Below are 16,582 nucleotides of genomic sequence, written 5' to 3' on the forward strand. Positions count from 1 at the left end.
GCCTAAGTACTATTGTGCACTAAGAATTCATAAAATTAAAGGCTAATCAATGTCAAAGTGTTGGTATAGTGAGTCTAGTATAGTCTAGATCCTCTATAGTGGGTGTGTTGGGCTCGTCGAAGCTTCCAACATACAATTTCACAATAGTTCATATGTTCTTAGCGAGTATGTTTATATCTTTAGTTGTTTACATTTTTGTACATTAACTGTATATAAAAAACCCTATTCTCTCCGAACTAATAAGGTAACGGCGGCGATTGGCCTGATCATATAACACCTCGTCAAAATGCAGCTGACATGGCGTGTTACCAAGAGGTTAAAGTCCAGTCGACGCACTCTATATGCGACGTTTTCAGAATATAGCATCCATTTATTCAAAAGAAAATCAGAGTAATAAGGTCTTACAAAGGCTCGAAAAAACCCGTTAAGTAAAATAACCAATGTAAATGTACGAAACAAGTAAATATATGAATGCTAAAAGATAGTTTCAAAAGACTCCATTGATGCCAAACAGTCTCTTGTTTCGCGGAAGCGCTAGCTATACTCAATTACCTGAGAATAACATGGTAAAAGTCAACACAATGGTTGAGTGAATTCATAGGTTTAAGTAGGTAATATAGGCATAGACCACGCAGTTTCAGTTTCACAAAAGTTTCAAAATATTGTATTCATCATGAGCACTCGAAATATGAAGCTTAACACCGCTCATAATATCCTACGAGTCTCCTTTTACCCTATAATAGTGTACACCGTGCAAGTGTAGCATTTACGAAGTAAGTGGGGTTTGTCAAAACCCAACAGATCTTTCCATATGATTCGCGCTTACTGATAGTGCTCCAAATGAACATATATTTAGTATCAATATCCTTCCAATATGTAAAGATTTTAGTTACTATTGTTCTATTTTTATGTTGTAATCGTTTAAGTAAATAAGTGCGAAGACAAAAGAAGAAAACGACGATTTGAAGACGCAAATAACCAAAAAGCTCAAATGTACAAGATACAATCCAAGTGGTTCCATTTATTGATAAGAAACGTCTAAAAACTATAAGAGTACAAGTCGCGGAACGCAAAGTACAAGATATCTAAGCATACGAAAAGACGTTCGAAAATCCGGAAACGAGACATAAACCGAGTATCAACGTACGACTCAACGGAGCTAAAATTACAAGTCAACTATGCACAAGAATATAATATAATATAATATATATAATTAATATAAATTATATATATTATATATATATTTAAATAAAACGTCGGCAAACTAGAAAACAAAGAGATGTGAGCTGTCCAAGGCGGCCATGCGATCGTATGGCCTGGCTTCCTTATTATCATGCGATCGCATGGCTTCAGAAATGTGGCCAGGTCTATAAATTGCAACGAATTCGGCCAGATTACACACACCAACATAATATATATCTCTCCCTCTGTAATAATATATATATATATATATATATATATATATTTGACTTCGGGTATAAGGTTAATTTGGCGAAGACCCTCGTACTTTATAATTATTATCGATGGACTATTATGGACAAAACCAGATGGACATATCAAATAATCCAGGACAAAGAACAATTAACACAGGGTAATAAATCAAAATCAAAACGTCAAACATCATGAGTACGGAAGTTTAAATAAGCATAATATATTTTATTTCATATTTCCTCGTACTTTTATTTATTGTTATTTTAATTATTGTTATTTATTTTATCGTCAGTTAAATATCTTCATTTACTTTACGCTTCACTTAAAATATAAAATCGACAAACCAGTCATTAAACGATAAAACCCCCCCTTTTATAATAATAATAATTGTAATATATATATTTATATTTTGTACAAATATAGTTATATAAAAATGTAGTGTAAAATAAGCCGTCTTCCTGTTGAACGAAGCGGACTTACTAAAAACTATACTACTCTACGATTAGGTACACTGCCTATAGTGTTGTAGCAAGGTTTAGGTATATCCCATCTGTAAATAAATAAATAAAACTTGTGTAAAATTGTATCGTATTTAATAGTTTTTCGTATACACTGCTGCACACATCACTTACATAAGTAATTTTACATATTCGAGCTAATGGCTTTTCGGACTATAACTCATGCAACACGGGTTTAAGGTACTCGTGTCTACGTTGTAAAACAGTTATAAAGAAGCAAGTATTTTCATCCCAATATTTAGAAGTAGTAAAAACAGTAAGTTGGGACTATGAACCCCCTTTAAGTGCACAACAACCAAAGTATTAAGCAGTAGTCCAAAGTAGTCAACCTAGATCAATATGGTTTGGCCAGTCTCGGATCATGTCATCAACATCTTAGTTGTTATTATTGTTCTTTGTTTAAGAGTTACTCAATAGTATTCGTGTGTTTGCTATATTCACGATTAGATGTTATCAAGGTTGGAGATCTCGTATCTCGGGGAGATCTCGTTATACAACTTGTCGTAACGATTTCGATGCAATCAAGTAAACCAAATAGACATCCAGACGATAGGGGGCCAGGATCCTTTTGGTTAGACTATGTCATAACTATTCGAAAAATCCAGCAAGCCTTATCTCAAATGGTCAATCAATAGACACCATCTACGTGGTCATAAGTAGCGATGAAATTCATAAGAGTTGTATGCTATCCTTTTGTGATTATAGTTCCACGTTGTATATTATACGCTCGTATAATACATGTTGTATGTGTTTATCTATTCTTTATAGATAATACTTGTATATATCTTTGTATGCTTTATAACATATTCTTATATATTTTCTTTATATATATATATATACTCCGTTTACTTCACGTGGTAAATATATATACTCTTGTATATATATGTGTTATATACATATAATTGTTCATGTATATTATTCTCGTATACTCTATAACGTGTGTATATATATATATATATATATATATATATATATATATATATATATATATATATATATATACTAGGTTTTGGAGCCCGTGCGTTGCACGTTGGAATTCATATTATTTCTAAGATACCGTACTTATAATATTAGTAACATCACATGAAAACTTATACAATTTTTGTCACATATCTGATATGAATGAAACATATTTAAAAAACAGATTATACTTGGTGAAAATCATAATAATGTAACATAATTCAAATATTTCTAAAAAAATATTATACATACATAATAGTTCAAAGATATCATACAAATGAAATTTTTTAAAACATTTCTTCAATTAAGTCTATAAGTGTTGCAAGACTTATTTGTATACCACATTTTTTGTTGTGTTGGATAGTTTGTTATCCTTGTCTAAGATTAATATCTTGATTCCTTGCCGATTAGTAACCCGAGATTGTGCAATGTATAGTTGTCCATGACTAAACATCGGTTTTGGAAGAAATAAACCGACACGCGATAGTGATTGTCCTTGACTTTTATTTATCGTCATTGCAAAGCACACCGAAAATGGATATTGTCTTCTTTGGAATCTGAAAGGTATTCTCTTGTCCGTCGGTACGATAAGCATACGTGATAATGCTGTAATTTTCCCCACGTTTGAGCTGGTTAAAATTTTTGCTTTGATGACTTTTTTCTCCTAAGTGCACAATTTGTAAACGTGTACCGTTACACAAACCTTGATCTATATTTCGAAGTAACATAACTGGTACACCAATTTTGAGCCTCAGATTGTGCTTTGGTAAACCACCAACTTCAATGCTATTTAGGAAATCGGTAGTGTATAGTTCATTATTAAAGTCAGCGTCTCTCTGTGACGCACATATACTGTCAGAGCTCAAATATGACCTTTCTTCTCCTTCCAAACACATCATCGTTCTATCATTAATGATATTAACTACTTCATGAGTTGGAGTATTATTTTTGCACGTTGCTGATAATATTCTGGATTGCCAAGATTAAAAAAATAATCTGGATAAATAGTTGAGATGATCGAACCAATTGGATCATCAAGATCTGTTATCAAAAGATCTTGTGGAATTTCAATATCAAAAACTCCGTCTTCAGATTCACCGACATCACCGTTGCACGATGGTTTTTATATGATTGCAAAAATTGCGTATGTATAATATTAACAACATAACATTTAAAAATAGATTATGTTTCTTATACTATGTGATAAGAATGAAACATATTTAAAAAATAGATTATACTTGATGGATATCATAATAAGGAAACATACTTCAAATATTTACAAAAAATAACATTTAGCATACATAATAGTTGATAGATATTATACAAATGAAAATTATATAAAACATTTCTTCAACAAAGTCTATAAGTGTTGCGAGACTTCTTTGTATACAACATTTTTTATTGTGCTGGATAGTTTGTTAGCCCGTGGTTTTGACGAATTTTTAAAGTTCTTTTAAGTTTAAGAGCTCGTGGTGTCGGCTTCTATATTTTCTTTTCTTTTGATTTCATAAAATATCAAATACCTTTCTTTTTCTGTTTCAAATAATAATAATAATAATTCACATATATTAAACATATACCGATAGTCCTTTTCTTTTTAAAATTACACCAATAGTCCTCATGATTTGATAAATGCAAGACGTTGATCCTATACCTAACACTAATTTAATTATTCCGTTAGATAAGTACACATGATGTCTGGACCATACAAAGGGTAACTACAAACTGAGGGCAACTATGAACAGAGGTACAAAACAACAACTTCATATGATTTCTTTATCAGCTAATTTAATTATTCCATTTAATTGATCCTATACCTAACGCTAATACAAAGGGTAACTATGAACTGAGGTACAAAACAACAACTTCACAATCCATGTTAAAAACATCAAACAATTTAAGCATCACGAATTAAGATAACCGAATTGTTGTCCCAAGTTACTCTTTCTCTCTATATCTCAAAAAACCATAAATTAACTATTATAAACCATAAATTAATCTCACTTTTCTCATTCCATTTATCTCAAAAATCATAAATCATAAATTAAAAATACATTGAATTTAAATAGTACCTGCAATTCAATAGACCTACAAATCAAAATACCATCTTTAAAGAACCATTTTATTTATCAAATCTATATATTAGGATAATAAAAAAAACACACAATATATATATATACTATTATAAATAATACAAACCCCAAGCAGATACCCAAAAATAAAAATGCACCTTGAAAGTCCTTAAGTTTATACCCGTAGTGTATAATCCTTTAGCAACCATAATCTGGCAGTCCTTGAGTTGTGCGAGAGAGCCGACGGTGGATATGCTGATCTGTGATCGACAGCGGTGGTTGCTGGTGGAGGAGACGACGACAGTTGTTTCTGTTGATACGGGAGACAACAGCGTTGGAGGTTGTGAAGTCTGGAGTAAATCTTCTATTTAGATCTGTTTGGAATAAACCTTCAAAAAGGTTGTAGGCATCCAACTTTTTAATTTAATTGAAGGTGGATAATTTGGATCAATCCAATTCCATAACCTGCGTATAAGAGATACAAAGCATATAAGTGCAAATAAAAAATAAATAGAGATAAGTATTATTTTATTCGTTTTTTTTTTCTTCATGTTTTGCACTTAACATAGTTAAAGAATAGTTAAAGAAGTCCTGGTCTTTTTCGGACAAAAAAGAATCGAAGGCATAATATTGGTGAATTCGAGTTAACAAAATGAATAACGAACAATAATGAACTTCGATTCTACTTTCACATTTTGCCACCCGCCCCGAAATATTTGTAATTGTACAGAGTTTGGACAAATTTCCAAACTTTCCCTTAACTGTCAAGTCAATGATGGTGTTTCGAGGGAGAACAGATATATTAACAGTCTCATAAAGATGTCATGTACTTTAAGCTTTATTATACCATAAACGATACAGACACAGTTGTTTGATGCAAAACATGAGTCAACCGTGTGTTTGCAACTGGTAAAGAAAGTAACTGAAACAGCAAACAATACGCAAAACAATTTAGGTTGAACAAAAAACAACCCGAGTACATAATCACACATAATAATTAATAACAGAATTGTAAAATACGTCAGGGCATAAAAATGAAGGATGAACACACATTTTGCAAAGTAACCGAAAGGGCTACCGAATCAGAACTGCAAAAAAAGTAAACACAAAAAAAAATCAAACAATCGAAAAGCAAGCAACAATAAAACATCAGTATAGTATACATGTAAAAGCTCTTACCATAAAAAATAAAACATCATCGGCAAACGATTACTGTAAAATCTCTTTCAAGACGTACGAAATCGATGAACATGGAGAAATATACATCTGATAAAGACCTAACCTTCTCAAATGCACACATTGATAATAAAACCCGTATACATATTCATGTACATGAGTCTGAGATATATAACATACACAAACAATAACGAAGAAGCATTAACAAAACAATATACATCAATCACATTCAAAATATATAGATTAAATGTCTACAACCTACTTCAACTCAGCTCACCCATTTTGCCACCCATGTACAAATTATAAAGATAATTGTATGGTCAAATTCCCCAGTAGTTTACTTACAGCGACACATATACATTCAAAGATTGATTGTCATTGGTGTATTGCCACACCGAAATATATAAAGTCCATAAATATGAAATATACAGAGTTCATAAATAATCAAAATCTAAATTCTAAATTCTAAATTTGGGATTAAATGAAAGTCATAAATGAAAGAACAAAGCAAACAAACCTTGTAGTGAACTTTTGTAGCCTAAGTAGACTTGCATATCCCTAATTCAACATAGCACCATTACATAGGAATTTTTCTGCAAAATATTAACGACTTGATGAATAATTAAAACATAATAATATAAACATAAAGTTTCTTCAAATGAGATTCACATAAAAATGTTAGATCAATTACTAAAATTCTTACTATATGTTATTACTTATCGATTTTAACCAAGATAACACCGACCGAATTTCTAACTTGAATCATTACAAATTATATTGAGATACACATAATAACCATAAACACAAACCTTATTTCAAGAAAGTGGCAATCGTCTCATATTTTGAATAATTGACTTCATAATATGCAATCAATTTAGGTTGAACAAAAAACAACCCTAGTATATAATACAACAACAACAACAACAATACCCAATTCCACTAGAGTGGAGTATGGGGAGGTTAGATGTAGACAGTCCTTTCCTCTACCCTAAAGTAAAAGGGAAGTCATTCCTCCACCCACGGATACCTATCGGTCCCCAGGTAGAGGAAGTCGTCCCTCCCTATTCTGTAGAGCAGAGAGGCTGCTTCCTAGGGACCTCCGACCATAAAGAACCATGAATTCCGATATGTGCAGTAAAAGTATACAAGTAAAGTAGATAAAAAAGAAACTTTACCATGAATAAAGTATATATCAATACGATATGTATAGGTAAATAAAGCATGTAACAAAATAATGTAATATAACATATAATTAAAATATGTGCGTGTCAAATATACAAATATAACCAGTCATGTAAGTACAATAAGTATACGAAAACATGTTGGTAAGAAGCATGTAGGTATACTATGCAGTATAAAATAGATGGTATACAATGTAAACATAGACAAATAAGCATACAATGATAGCATAAAAGCATGTGATATGTAAGTATGTATAAATTAATTGCTATATAATGTAATACAAACATGTAACCATATAGTGCAATAAATCCTCTGAAAATGCTACAATAAGTATAGATATATAATATAACCGTAAAACAGGTACAGCCAATACGATAAGGCACACAAGCAAGTAGGCAGGAAATATAATATAAATATATAAAAAAAATAAACAAAATGTAGAGCCTAGTCATCTATTCTAATTCTACTCCTCCACAAATTCCTATCAGAAGTCATGTCCTCAGTCAATAAGAGCTCCTTCATGTCAAGCTTCAATCTATCCTCCAACTTACGTCTGGGTCTACGCCTTCTCCTTACGCCCCCAACAACAAGGGTCTCGACTCTCCTAACCGGGGCTAAAAGTGGGCGCCTCAAAACAAGTCCAAACCATCTTAGTCGTCCTTCCCTTAGCTTGTTGGTTATGTTCCCAACTTTCAAGTTCTCCCTAAAAACTCCATTTGGTATCAAATCTAGCATTGTCTTACCACACGTCCACCTAAGCATCCTCATTTCTGCCACCTCCATCCTTCTCTCCTGGGCTTTCGTCATTGGCCAACACTCCGATCCGTACAACATGGCCGGTCTGATTGCCACCTTGAAGAATTTCCCTTTCAATTTAAGGGGTACCTTCTTGTCGCACAACACCCCTTTCGCTGCCCTCCACTTCAACCATCCTACTCGTATACGATGTGTCACGTCCTCATCTATCCTTCCCGATTTGTGAAGCATCGAGCCTAAATATCTAAAGGACTCTTGTGGAGGTAAAATTTGGTCCCCAATTCGGACGTCCACAATATCCTCTTGTTCCTCTTCGCTCGTCCTGAAATCACATCTAAGGTACTCCGACTTAAGTCTGCTAATCCGTAGGCCATTTGATTCTAGGGCGCTCCTCCATTGCGCTATCCTTCTGTTAAGCTCATCCTGGGAATCCGAAACTAATACAATATCGTCCGCGAATATTAGGCACCATGGGATGTTATCTTGTATCCTTTGAGTCAGTTCGTCTAGAATCAAAGCGAAAAGATATGGGCTAAGGGCCGATCCCTGATGTAAACCTACCTCTACTGGGAAAAACTCAGTGTTTCCTACCGTCGTACGTACACGAGTCTTCGCCCCCTCATACATATCTCTAATAGTCCTTATATATCTACTTGGGACACCCCTAACATTAAGGGTCTTCCAAATCAGCTCACGCGGGACACAGTCATAAGCCTTTTCCAAGTCTACGAATGCCATGTGTAGGTTCTTTTGTTTTTCCCTATACTTCTCCATAAGGCTTCTAACGATGTGGATCGCTTCTATCGACGAACGTCCTGGCATGAAACCGAACTGGTTCTCTGAAACCTTTGTCTCACGTCGGAGCCTCGTCTCAATCACTCTCTCCCAAAGCTTCATTGTATGACTAAGTAACTTTATGCCTCTATAATTACTACATATTTGCGCATCTCCCTTATTCTTGTAAATGGGAATAACCTCACTAAGTCTCCATTCCATAGGCATCTTTGCGCTTCTAAACGTCATGTTGAAAAGGTTTGTCAGCCATCTAACCCCTTCATCTCCTAGGCACCTCCATGCCTCAATCGGAATTTGGTCTGGTCCTACTGCTTTGTTTCTCCCCATCTTTCGTAGAGACGATCTAACTTCCTCCTGGTTAATCCTCGTACAGAAACAGTTGTTTTGATACTCACGAACCTCATGGAGTTCCCCGTTCTGCTCGGGTCTTTCCCTACAGAAGAGGGATGCAAAATACTCCTCCCATCTATTCCTAATAAGGTCTTCTTTCACTATAGTTTGACCCGCTTCATTCTTGATAAATTTGACGTTAACCAAGTCCCTGCTTCTTCGCTCCCTAGCTTTAGCTATCCTATATATATGTCATTAGCTCCCTCTTTAGAGTTTAGTTTCCTATATAAATCTTCATATGCTTTGTCTTTAGCAATAGCTACGGCCTTCTTTGCTTCTCTTTTAGCTTCTTTATATCTTTCTTCTATCCTAGTTCTCTCTGCAGGTGTCCCTTCTCCAAAAGTAATGAGCTCCCTAAACCTCGTCTGTAAACGATTTAGAAAAGATTTGTGAAGTAAAAAAGCAATCACCTTATTCCAACCAGAGCCAAGTTGATTCAACGATTTCGACCCACTTGAAATATCTTCAACAATTAGCTTATGTGGAACAGGAAGTGGTGCAGCATTGTGTTTAGTTTCTCGAACCCAATAAGTATAAGACGATGTTGCATTTGATTCTACATTTTGTTTCTCTGATGATACAACACCACCTCCTTCCATCTTATATTAAAAAGTTCCCTTTTTGGCGAAAAAGATTCAAACCCAATTCACCTGTAATCACTCTGCACAATAACACAACATAATGATTAAATTGTAGCCTAAAATTTTCAAACCAAAGAAAAAGATTCAAACTTTCTTAACCTGGAATCATTCTCAACTGTAAACAGCAAAAAGATTCAAACCTTATGAGTTCAAATTACTAAAACAAAATAACTTGGAATTACTCTGTCCAATATCACTACATAAAGATTTAATTGTAACCTAAAATTTTCAAACTCAATGGTGGTTTATAGTCGAGTTGTCTTAAATTTTCTTCTTCAATTTCTGATTTTTTATGTTTTTGAGCACATGGTCAAGAATTATTGATTATTGATTTAAATAAAAGGCTGGATAAAATAATGAATAAAACACAGAACCTGCACTTTCATCTTGGACAGAATATAAGCCTTCTTTTAGTATTCCATCTTGTATAACCCTCGTTAAAATGATCACAAACAGTTACATGACTGAATCTTTTTTACATGAAAATCGTTTAAGACAAAAATTATAGATGACCATTGTTATCACCAAATGAATTTTTCAAGAATAACGAAGGTGATAAATCGAACGATTGGGAAATTGAAACAAAAAAGAATATCTAATTATTGCAAAGGTGAACTCGGATTCGGTTGAAACCTAATATCAGATCGACGGCCAAATAACCCAAGTCCAGTTAACCTGAAAAAGAAAAGAACCATTTGAGTATCTAATACCATAATAAGTAGCACAATAAAGTTCAAAAAGCGGTGATATACCTGTTCGATTATCTCACTTAGTACAACCGAAGCACTCTTGGAATCAAAGCGTTTACTGTATGTAGCCATAAATAAAGTTGGATTAGCTTAGAAAAATGGGGTTATTTACAGTAAACTATTTATGTATAATAAATGATAAATATGGAACAAAAGTAGACGACAAAGCTATATATCTGTACATACGTATTGAATTATCGTCGCTGTAAATGTGTAACATCAGATGGCAAGCTTAGCAGCAGTTGTTGGTTGTAAATAATCAGCAGTAAATAGATCCACTTAAAATTCATTCACTAAAAATAAAGCAGCCCCAATCCCCTAATCCCTTGAATAACAAAATTATCTCAAATTGATAGCCAATTACTTCCAAAGCATTTGCAACAGTGTCAATGAATTATTCTAGCTCATATGATTTATTTCCATTTAAAGACAACAACAATCAAAGAGAGGCATGCGAGGTAAAATATCTAATTTTTAGGTGCCAATTGATTTATAAAGATAAGGAGAAAAGAGCTGTGAAAGTATCATGGATGAATGCCTGTTGTTGGAGAGTAAGCATCATCTTAAACTCGCGGGTATGGCGAGCCCGGGAACTTTTCAGCCTGATAAATAAGATTTCTGTTTTCAAGTTGCAATTATTAGGGTACCAACAATTAAAAACACACAGATTCGAACACAACAACAATCAATTAAACATTAAACATACATATTGGAACACAAGTATAATCGAATAAATAGAAGCAAAAGGAAGTCAAGATGTGATATCGGAACAAATTATACACATGAGCTAAAGTACAATTACCAAATACGTTGGTGGGAAGCAAATAACATGAGCTAAAGTACCATGATTCGCTTGAAGGTGAAACATCTTAGAGCATTAAATAAAAAAGTTAATTCATACTTCCTGATATCGGCTCATTTATACATATTATTATTCGCGAGATCGTTTCTAAATGTGTTATTTTTGAGAAGCTTTGAAGACTTTTGTTCTCATTTAAGATAAAATGATGATTTGAGTTCAAGACATATTTTCTGGAGCGTTACGTTTGGTTTTAACGGAAATTTCAGCTCAAAAGTGCATTTAGGTGAAGAGTCTAACCGTTCAACAAAAGTTAAAGTCGAGCTGCTATTTTATGCAAACTTCATGGTCTCGAGAAGTGATTTTTCAGTAAAGTTGGGCTGGATTGTTTTGGGCTTGTTGCAAGTTTATTCTATGACCCACTTACGATAGAAGCATTAGACAAAAGTGTAGAATTATTTTTATTATTAGTTTGCTTTTGTGGGTCAGAAAAAGAAATGTTGGTCCCAATTTTATCTTGGGTTTCTTTGTTCAACGAACAGTTACAAGACAAATTACATGTCCATTATTCTTTGGGCTGGTGACTCACGAAAAAAGAACAAGGAAAAAAAGAGGCGGTGGACTTTTAGGGGATCACAACAATATTATATATACTCCATGTATTACGAAAAAGATGAGACAATTTTTTAGAGTAGGTTTATTTTTATTTTTTCTTTCTTGCGGCTGAGATACGGCTGGAACAAGGGGAACGTGGGTTTTGAGGTTTTGTTTTATTCGATCAAAAGAAAACAAGAGGAAGGTGGTGGTGTACGTAGGACTACAAAGAAAAGAAGAAAACTCCTTTTGGAGCTTTGGTCAACGAACATCAACAGAAGCATTGGTTTGCTATTTTTAATTCACACTTTTGAATATTAGTCAACAACTTATTTATAGATAAATTATTTGTTAATTCAAATGATGACGTTTTTATGCTATATTTGTTTGGTTGTGTTTTTATTCATAAGTATGAATTAATTTCTTTGTATCCAACTAGATGATTGAACCTAGGTGATGGATTGCTTATTTTTATGATTTCTACATAATTGTAATTGTAATTTATTGGCGACTTGACTGACTCTTAGAGCCTAAATTAAATTTCAAGCAGGATTTAAAACCCATGGAAATTTGATTTTACCATTTTCATGGCGTCTCAATTTTATTTTATTTTTTTAAAATTTTTTTCCTACTTATTGGCCGGAGGTCCACTCGGAAACAATCTCTCTATACGTCGAATAGAAAGAGGGATGACTTTCTCTACTTTTGAGTGTTTTCACTCTGAGTGGAGAAATGACTTGTCTTTATTCTCGGATAGGGGAAGGATTGTCTACATCTCACCTCCCCCATACACACCACTTATGTGGTATTGGGTTTTGTTGTTGTTGTTGTTGTAATTGTTCTTGATTGTTGGTTTTTATTACTCCCATTGATTAATCCCGCAATTGTATGTTTCATCGATTAATTAACGACAGTTAAGTGATTGATAGAATTGCTAGGTTATGGACACATGATTTAGTATTCCTTGAATGTACAAGGGACACCAAACTACAAGTAAACAATAACAATTGACCCATTAATCGAGTAGGTAATGGTGAAGCTAAAAAGGGACACTAATTTATTCTTCACTAACTGACATCTTGAATGATTATTATTTAATTGATTGTGTGCTTGGTTGAAAGATCCATTGTTGGTTGAATTATTCGAATTGAACACGTCACATAGGTTATTTATTAGTTAACGACAGTTAATTGACGATTAATAACTTATGCTTCAACACCTTGTGTGATCTAGACAATTGTGTGAATACGTAGGGACACCGAAGTAGGAACATAATTAGTGATTGGTTTGCGTTTAATTCTTTCAATCGTGAGGTTACATAGGGACACCGAAGTAGCCTAGGTTTTATGAAAATAAAACTGAATTGAGTCACATGATTTATTTGTTTTAATTGAAGCAATCCGGATCCTAGGGAATTGATTCTAGGTGGATACCCTTGTCTCATTTGAATTCTTTTTTTTTTACTTTGCGTTAATTAGTTTTAAATCAAAACCCCCTTTTTACAACTAAAATCTTTAGAATAATTATTAGTTTCAAATCCTAAACTTTGCTCCCTGTGGACGAATTCGTAAGTATATTACAATAAGATTAGGTGTGTTTTACGCATATCACTTCCATAAATTTAAAAAACCCAACATAATCGACTAATTAAATCCTTGATAATCGACTAATTAAATCGTTGATAATCGATAAGAGATAATAACTAATAAGTAACCAACAATGAAACCATTGATAATTAAAAAATTAAACCCACTGATAATCGAATGAAACTAATCGCAACAGATCGTGTTTCTGTTGGTTGGAAATCATTTATTTCATGTAAAACTAAAAGCACAAAATTACCAACAAAGAGCAAGAATATCACAGAACGCAGAAACTTCTAAATATCTGGAAAAAAACACAGCTGAACAAATAAATTGAAACCACGTCGCATCAACATCAGACACAATAAGCAAAAACAGTGAATCAAGAGGTGAAAGTTAAACCTGTAAATCTCCACAGCAGCAACACCTTCTCCGCCGTGAAACTGAAGATACGGTCGTCATCAATTAGTGGGTTTACATCCCTAATCAACGGAGGAATTAATCTGCGGTGTGATTTAACGAAAAAAACAAAAGGCGGAATTAATCTGAGGAATTAATTTGGGTGGATCGAACTGTTTATCTGTCCATTTATCATCACTATATAAGATGTTACAGTATGAAACAATATAAAAACATCGCTAATAATTTGTGTGAAATTACCTTACATACTTCACAGTGGTGATTTCACAATTTGATGATCCATGATCCATGGCGATTTGACGATTTGATCCTATAACGATTCACCTAATTATCCATTTGATTTTTTGTGAAGATGGAAAAGAGAGAGCGAATAATTGAGCTATGTTTTTTAATTTTTGTAGATCTGACCATTACATATATTTACGTAGAGAGAAATTATGAATCAGTTCATTTTAAATTTCAAATTTTAAAAACCCACTCACATACATGCTCTTTGATCACATGGTGTGTCATAAAAAGTAAGTCTTATACCTTCTCCATGCATTTAGACAATTTAAATAATTAAATAAAATGACACAAAGGATAGAGAATTTCAAAGTGATCAGATTTTTTAATGTCATGTGGGATGGTGAGGTGGTGTATGTATTGTATGTATAGGTTTGGTGTTAGGTAAAAAAAATAGTAACAAATAGTGTATATGTGTAGGTTTTTTGTGAGACAAATCTCTCTCCTACATGGACCGAAAATTAAGGGCTGAAGGACATGTGGACAAAAGCTTACCGATTTATATGTATTACATATATATATAGGCAAATGGCCCAAAAAATTTAACATAAGTTACCAAATTTGACAATCAAGCTAACCCCCAAATCGTGTAAGCCCGAAAAAGATTCCAATTTAATTTTTGCTCAAGAAAAGGATTGCATGTTTAAAAATTTTAAAATTGAGGTAATATCTAATGAAAAAAAATCTAAAATCGCGAATTACTTCAAATTGAAAGTTGGAACAGATTCGTAGTGCTTCGATTAGCATTTGTTGTGAAGCAAGTTCATCCAAAACATCATGAAATAAAACGAATCGAGATGAACAAGTCGATTAGCAATTTAATATACTATAATATGTATGTATATATATATATATATATATATATATATATATATATATATATATATATATACACACACACACACACACACATATATAGGGTGAGGATCCAGAGAGAACCAAGGGTAGGAGAGAACCCAGGTGTAATACCCCGTCAGAATCTACTAACGGTGTATTAACTCTGGTCCCAATGCTTGGCTTGACTTCTACGTAACAGCAATGTTCTACAGCGGAAGCAACTAATACCTGAGATAAAACATGTAAAACGGATCAACATAAAGTTGAGTGAATCTACAGGTTTGAGTAAATAGTTCTCGTATATTTCATAAAACAGTTTCCATAAATCGTTTTTCGAAAATCATTTCTCAAAATCGTTTATCAGAATAAACCGCTAAGGTTTAATCTCAAAAGTTTGCTTATAGCAAATGCTAAGTAATAAATTGTTTGTAAGATGTCAAGTTTCAACTGTGAGTGACATCAAAAAGTTCTTTTCTTTCATCTGTTTGTAGACATTACCATGTCCAGTTTCAAGTTCGTAAACATCATATTTAAGTAACATTCATCGTAAGTTAGGCCACGAGATTTCTGAAAAGCTTCGTAATAATATACACTTATCATGAGCACTTGATTATAAAGCTTTAACCTTTGCGTGAGCCGAGCACACGTCTTTAGTTTACCCTATACTGGCGATACACCGATCAAGTGTTCGAGTAACAACTATATAAGCACCTGTTTAACGTTGCGGTGAGGTTTGTCAAACCTAACGGCACTGTCCCTATAAGTCGAGCTTACAAAGTAACTAATATAATCAAGCTAAGGGATTTTTGATCTGAACTCATATGTATATTCTTGGTAAGTTACTCGTGCCTAATATGTAATATCGTTGTAAAAATAGTTTAAGAAATAGTTTCGAAAGCAGCATGTTATCTCATCCCAAAAATGTTGATGAAAAAGGGATTGTAGACTCACCTTAGCAAAAGCACCTGAAATATCTTAGCAAAACGTACTGCAGTCGAACAATCTCGACCGAACAACGCAACCTAATCACGTAAGTCAGCTTAAGTATACACATATAGGTCATACTATGTCAATCCATAGTGTACGCAAAGTCCTAGTGCTCAGACTGACTCAACGAACAAGTAAATGTCAACTAATCCAAGTAAGTCAACAAAAGTCAACCAAAGTCAAACCAAAAGTCAACTCGGTTAAAGTGGTCAACTAAAGTCAAACATCTCAGTAGGTCATGCAAACATGGTCAATAAGTCAAACCTAGGTCATATAACATGTTATAGCTCGTAGTTTAGCAAATTGCATTTTCCACACCTTGTAACATACTCTAGAAATTTGTACGTCGTAAAGAGATACATCCATAGCACATAGCACATAAATCATATAATTATTATAAACTCCAG

At 33.5% G+C, this 16,582-nt stretch overlaps 1 long non-coding RNA gene across 6 annotated transcripts; it reads right to left on the bottom strand.

Annotated features, from left to right (window-relative positions):
- Positions 1–4,922: 4,922 nt before the first annotated feature.
- On the bottom strand, positions 4,923–14,477 carry LOC139902846 (uncharacterized). 6 transcript variants are annotated; one of them, XR_011777723.1, is made up of 9 exons: positions 14,307–14,477; positions 14,049–14,149; positions 11,209–11,272; positions 10,674–10,728; positions 10,296–10,596; positions 9,691–9,941; positions 6,033–6,750; positions 5,829–5,903; positions 4,923–5,446 (listed from the first exon to the last, which is right to left on the bottom strand). It is a non-coding gene; the product is annotated as an uncharacterized lncRNA (long non-coding RNA). The 6 variants fall into 6 exon arrangements; XR_011777722.1 differs by having other exon boundaries at positions 6,033–6,069; positions 6,161–6,750; positions 9,691–10,596; XR_011777725.1 differs by having other exon boundaries at positions 6,675–6,750; positions 9,691–10,596.
- Between the last annotated feature and the right edge of the window lie 2,105 nt (positions 14,478–16,582).

This window comes from Rutidosis leptorrhynchoides, chromosome 3 (genome assembly GCF_046630445.1).
Source record: "Rutidosis leptorrhynchoides isolate AG116_Rl617_1_P2 chromosome 3, CSIRO_AGI_Rlap_v1, whole genome shotgun sequence".
Lineage (NCBI taxonomy): Eukaryota > Viridiplantae > Streptophyta > Magnoliopsida > Asterales > Asteraceae > Rutidosis > Rutidosis leptorrhynchoides.